Source organism: Rutidosis leptorrhynchoides, chromosome 7 (genome assembly GCF_046630445.1).
Source record: "Rutidosis leptorrhynchoides isolate AG116_Rl617_1_P2 chromosome 7, CSIRO_AGI_Rlap_v1, whole genome shotgun sequence".
Taxonomy (NCBI): Eukaryota; Viridiplantae; Streptophyta; class Magnoliopsida; order Asterales; family Asteraceae; genus Rutidosis; species Rutidosis leptorrhynchoides.
The window spans coordinates 64,564,079-64,569,998 of NC_092339.1; the positions used below are offsets into that span (position 1 = coordinate 64,564,079).

The window sequence follows — 5,920 nt, forward strand, 5'->3', positions numbered from 1 at the left end:
AATACAAATAAAAAGGAATTTAAAAAAAAAACGAGACACACGAATGGGACTATTTACAATTTGTGAAGTTTATTAGCGAGTCGTTCACGCGACTCCACCCTAATTTTAACTAACGTCGGGGTGATAAACATCACCCTTCTTTACTCCAATAGAACCATTACTGCAACCATTATTACCACTAATTTTTGATAATAACCAAGAGTCCGAAAATCTTGACTCTTCAACCAGTTTTTTCAACTTATATTTCTCAAGTTTTGATAGGTTTGAAATCAATCTCTCTCTCAAATGTTTATCTTTTTTCGACATAGCATTTCTAATCCTACCATATAACTTCTTCATGGTTTTCTCAACAACACTATCATTGGGCGGTTTACTATCTAGTTTCTCCTCATCACCCTCCCCACACTTAGCTTGTTGACTAATGGGTTTGACATTGTCAACAATATTCACTGAAACTATCGGTGTGGGTGGTGGGTTCATACTAAACTCAGTTTGATAGGTTGCACTCTTTCCTCTATCCTTCAAAACTAGTTTTCCTGTTTTCCAATCTGTTAAAGCACTTGCAGTTGCTAAGAATGGTCTTCCTAAAATAATAGGTACAAACTTATCTTCCTTCATGTCTACAACTACAAAGTCAGCTAGAAACTCAAGTTCACCTGTTTTTACTACCAAGTTTTCAACAATCCCTACAGGTTTATTAACCGACTGATCAATGAATCTAATGCCTGAATTGGTGGGTTTAAGTTCACCTAAGTTCAAATGCGAGTAAATGGAATAAGGCATGAGATTTATACTTGCACCTGAGTCAGCTAATGATCTAAGAATTTCAGATTCATTAAGCTTACAAGGTACTATGAACGGTCCAGGATCACCTAACTTAGGTGGCAATTCATTCTTTTTCACAATAGCAGCACATTCTGCTTTAAGAAACGCAGATGATGCCTGCTCACACACTCCTTCTTTTGCCATCAAATCATTCAAGAATTTCCCATAGTTTGGCATACCTGCAACAACATCAACCAAAGGTACATTTACACAGATATTATCCGTATTTAAAGGCTTACAATGATTCTCCTTTGGTTTTTCGGATGCAAGTGCTTGTGGGTATGGAATGGGTTCTTTATAGTCTTCCACTTTAGGTGCTTGCTTCACCGTATCTTCCGCTTCTTCTTTGATCATCTTCAAATCATCATCAACCCTAAATTCGGAAGGCTCGGTGGTTTCAATTTTCTGCACTTCCGCATGATTTCCCGACATCAACCTCATCAAATAATCACCATACTCGGGAGTTATGTCACCAACTCGGATCTCTTCATCTTCACATGTTATACTTTTCACACTTTCAACTCGGGTATCATCCATCTCTTGATAAGGAGTGTAATCCGCCATATTTGATAAATCAGAAAATATAAACTCATCACACTCTTCATCATCATCTTCACACCCAAGAGTAAAAATAGGACTATGCTCCGGTGTTTTGAAACTTACTTCATCCTCACAGAAACTATAAATAGCATTCACTTGTGAATATGCTGGGGTTTGAGGATCATTCTTCTTTAGTATAAATGGAGGGTTACTTGCAATTGGTGGTCTCTCTGCTAGTAACTGTGAGATCCTTCCAACATCTCTTTCTAAAATCTGAATCGTGGCTTGTTGATTTCGAATTTGCTGAGTTTGGAGCTCCGCATTTTGCTCATGCTTAACCATAAAATCTCTCAAGAGATCTTCTATACCGGATTTCTTCTCGGGTTGAGGTTGCATAATTGCTAATGGTTGTGGTTGCATGAGTGCTAGTGGTTGTGGTTGATTGTGTTGGAAATTATTTTGATAATTTCGTTGAGGTTGATTTCGGTTATTATAACCTGGTGGCGGATTTCTTTGATTTTGATTTGGAAAATTCCGATTGTTTTGGTAACCTGGATTTCCTCCTTGATAGTTATTGTTATTTTGATAATTATTATTATTTGATCCTGAAGGTCCTCCTACTTGATAGCTGTTTGTAGGAGGATATTTTCGGTTGTTTGCTTCTATAGCTGGAAAATCACTAAAGTTCATTTCACCTTTTCGTAAGTAACCTAAGAAATTTGCTTGCTCTTCCATTGTACTTTGATCACAATCTCTAGTAAGATGGGGACCTTGGCATAGTTCACATCCTACTCTAATAGCATGCATTTCCTTGGTTACTTTCTCGATTTGCCTTGCTTGATTTGCTATTTGAACTTTTAAAGAAGCAATTTCATCATTGCTTTCGATACTAGGAACATTTGATGATCTAGAGAATTCTATTTCTTGATGCCAGTTATGAGAATGGGACGCTAAATCAGCAATGATTGTATGAGCGTCTTCAGGTGTTTTCTTCATAACCGAACCTCCGGCTGCAACATCTATATCTTTTCGAGTTGCAACATTGACTCCTTTATAAAATACACAGACTTTTTGGAATGTACTCAACTCGTGTTGAGGACATATTCGAAGCATTTTATTGAATCGAGTCCAAGCTTCATAAAGAGTTTCATTAGGCTTTTGTTTAAAGTGATTTATATCACTTTGTAATTTTGCTGCTTTTGAAGCAGGAAAGAATTCTGACAGAAATTTGTCCATCATATCATTCCAATCTTCAATATAGCCTTCTGGTAATGAGTCTAGCCAATCTCTAGCTTCATCTTTTAATGACCATGGAAATATTTTTAAACATGCGACATCATCGGTGACATCCTTAATTTTGAATAGTTTGCAAATGCTTACAAACTTACGAAGATGCTCGTTAGCATCCTCGTTTGGAGCTCCACCGAATTGGCATGTATTAGTTACCATGTGTAAAAATTGACCTTTTATTTCAAAGCCATCAGTCATCGGGGGTTGGATGATTGCGTGGCCTTGACCTTTTCTTGTGGCCTTCATTAATGCTTCCATTGTTAGGTTTGTCTCGGTCATTTTATCTTCTTCTTTAATAATTGGCTCTATGATTGGTTGAATTATTGGTTCAGAGTCGGATTCTAAGAAAAGTGACTCTAAATTTTTAGCAAGAGATTCTACTTCTTGAGTTCTTAAGCGTTCGTGGAATTTTCTTTCGGGTTCAGGATGTGAGGGAGTTAATTCAGCGTTGGAGGAACGTAAGTTCATACATTAATTTTCTATTATGAGATCACTTCACTAAAGGTTTATCTAGGGTTACCTACTTGTTTCTCTTTTTTTTTTTTTTTTTTTTTAGTGTTTTTCGGTGTTTTAAAATTACTAGTACTTCCTATTTCTTTTTGTTGTTTTTGTCCTTTATTAATTCTTTGAGATTCCGGATTAAGTTTAATGAGTTTAAGATTGAACGGATCATACAATTTGGGAAATTGTACAAAGAACTAAAGGATTTATTCAAAAACTTTGAACTTTCTTGGAAATAAATTTCCTCGAGAGGATCGAATAACATAAAAACAATGATAAAAACCTTTAAACAAACAGATTATCCTTCTGATTTTTGCCCACGTTTCGAATAGCCAAAAGATGCAGCAGAGGGGCAGGATCCTTCAAAGACCAATAAAATTGGTGATCCAACAACCCGGTCCACGTACAAATCCAACTACTACTACGAACCAGAAAAATTATCTATTTATTTAACTGCCAACTCCCCGGCAGCGGCGCCAAAAAGTTGATGTGTGCGATCGAGACCTTTATTTATGAACGGATTTGAGTTGTTTTGTTACACGAATTGATTTATTGTATATGTGGTATTTTATTGATTTTAGGTTGATTTCACACATATATATAGGCAACTAGTCCTATCCGTGTAGTTTAGTTTGTTGGTAAATCCGATTCGTTCCACAGGGAGATGGAGTGTTTAATGGTTTTTTAATAGTCTTTGATGTCAAACTTAATTAAAGAGGGTTTTGGATTAGGCAATTTATAGTAACAGTAAAAGAAGATAACTTAAACTAAATTACTAAATGAAATTACAAGATTACAAAAATTAACTTAAAAAGGGAATCTAATTGAAATTATATTAATTATTATGTGACAATTATATTACTAGATGGTAATTAGTAAAATAGTAATTTTTAATAAAACTATATGTTTAGAAATTTGTTTTAAGTAATTATTATATAAACTTATTTAAATTAACTAAATGACATTTTTAATAAAACTAATACAAATTAAAAGGAAACTAATTAATTAACTAATTATAAACTAGTTATAATTTATGAACTTATAATAGTTAATGCTAATTTTAGGATTAAAACATGTATTTAAGTATTTTATATTAATTAAAACTAATTATATAATAAATAACCTAATTATAATAAATAAATAACTAATAACCTAATTTTATAATATTAAATAATTAAAACCCTAATTTTTGACCTACGGTGTACTGTAGCCGTATTCAAGCCTTACACGATTCGTGTGAGGTTACACGATTCGTGTAAGTGTAAAAATGTGTGACACATAACTGTTACGAAAATTAAATGTTTTTATGTATTTTTATATATTTTAAACTTATAATTCATGAATAAATACAACAATACTTTTTATAGGAAGTATAAATAAGATAAATGGGAGTGTTTACTTAATTGTGTCACCCCTAGGTCCATGGATTGTTTTAAGTTTTACGCCTTATTAAAATGTTCTAGTATCAAACTTTACATTTTTCTCTCGAATAAATATAAAGTTACAACTTAACTAAATAAAATCTAATTTTCATTGGATTCTTTTTAGAAAGCTACTATTCCCTAAGTATTTAAATTGAGACCTAGCCTAGTTTTGACCTTCGCCAATACCCAAATTATAACGGTCTCCCTTTTTATAATTTCACCTTCACATAATTTATTGATATCACCCAAACCACCGAAGTTTATTTCTAAATTGGTGTCAATAACTTATCCATAAATTTGTCTAGATCATTTTTAATGTTGAAGCTTAATTTGTGTAAATAAAAACAACTTTCGTTATTTAAATTTACTAAATTAAGTGGCAAGGGTTAAATACCTAATTACAAAAAAAATGGTTCTTTTAACTAGGCTCAATATTAAAAATACTAAAGTTACATTTTAACTTTACTAATGGTAACAATCCATTTCACTAGGGGCTCTACATTTAAGCAAACACTAGGGAAATTTAGCTATTCATTACACTAGGGGAGACATAAAAATATAGATCTGCAAACATAATAACAACACTAATTTTAACAGAGTAAACTTACTAAAATATCTTCACTTGCATTAACTTCAAATGGTAGAAAAATTACAATAATAACACCCCTTTCACGCGTATAATAACACCCTTTATCACGAACAATACCCCCTTAATAATTGAAACTATTCTTAACCTTGAACTAATAAATTACAGAAAGATAATATATGTGTGTATAGTAATTTTTGTACTAGATAATATTTTTTCTTCAACTCTGAACGTATCCATATTTATGAACATGAAAGTTGGTCAAAGAGCTTTGTTGAAATCCTGCTGTCTTCAATTGGAGAAAAAGAATAGTTTTAAAACTCATAAAGCAGCCGACCTTCTGGAATCCGTAATAGTGCTTTGTCCTAACATTACACGAATCGTGTATGTATACACGAATCGTGTATGACCAGTTATATTACACGATTCGTGTAACATTACACGATTCGTGTAAGAGTAATTATCAGATTTCTTATTATTTTTTTCTTCAGTTGTTCTTTGTTGATCTCGTGTTGATGTATACCATTTTGGACGACGTGTGTAACCTTTTTCTTCAGACTTCTTCATTCTTAAATTCGGATAAACGTTTTCTTGATATAAAATTTGGTTAAAACTATCGTTTTATCGTCGAATCTTCAAATAGCAACTCTTGTCCACTTTTGTCGTTTTTCTTGAATATCATACGTGGAATGTCTTCGTAATTGATAAAAGCTGATGAAATATAACTGATATTGCGTTGAATAATATGTATGTT

The 5,920-nt window shown here is 32.8% G+C and overlaps 1 non-coding gene across 1 annotated transcript; it reads left to right on the forward strand.

The window, feature by feature from the left end:
• The first annotated feature begins 2,449 nt into the window (after positions 1–2,449).
• On the forward strand, positions 2,450–2,555 carry LOC139860607 (small nucleolar RNA R71). The gene has a single exon (XR_011763236.1). It is a non-coding gene; the product is annotated as a small nucleolar RNA R71 (small nucleolar RNA).
• The last annotated feature ends 3,365 nt before the right edge of the window (positions 2,556–5,920 follow it).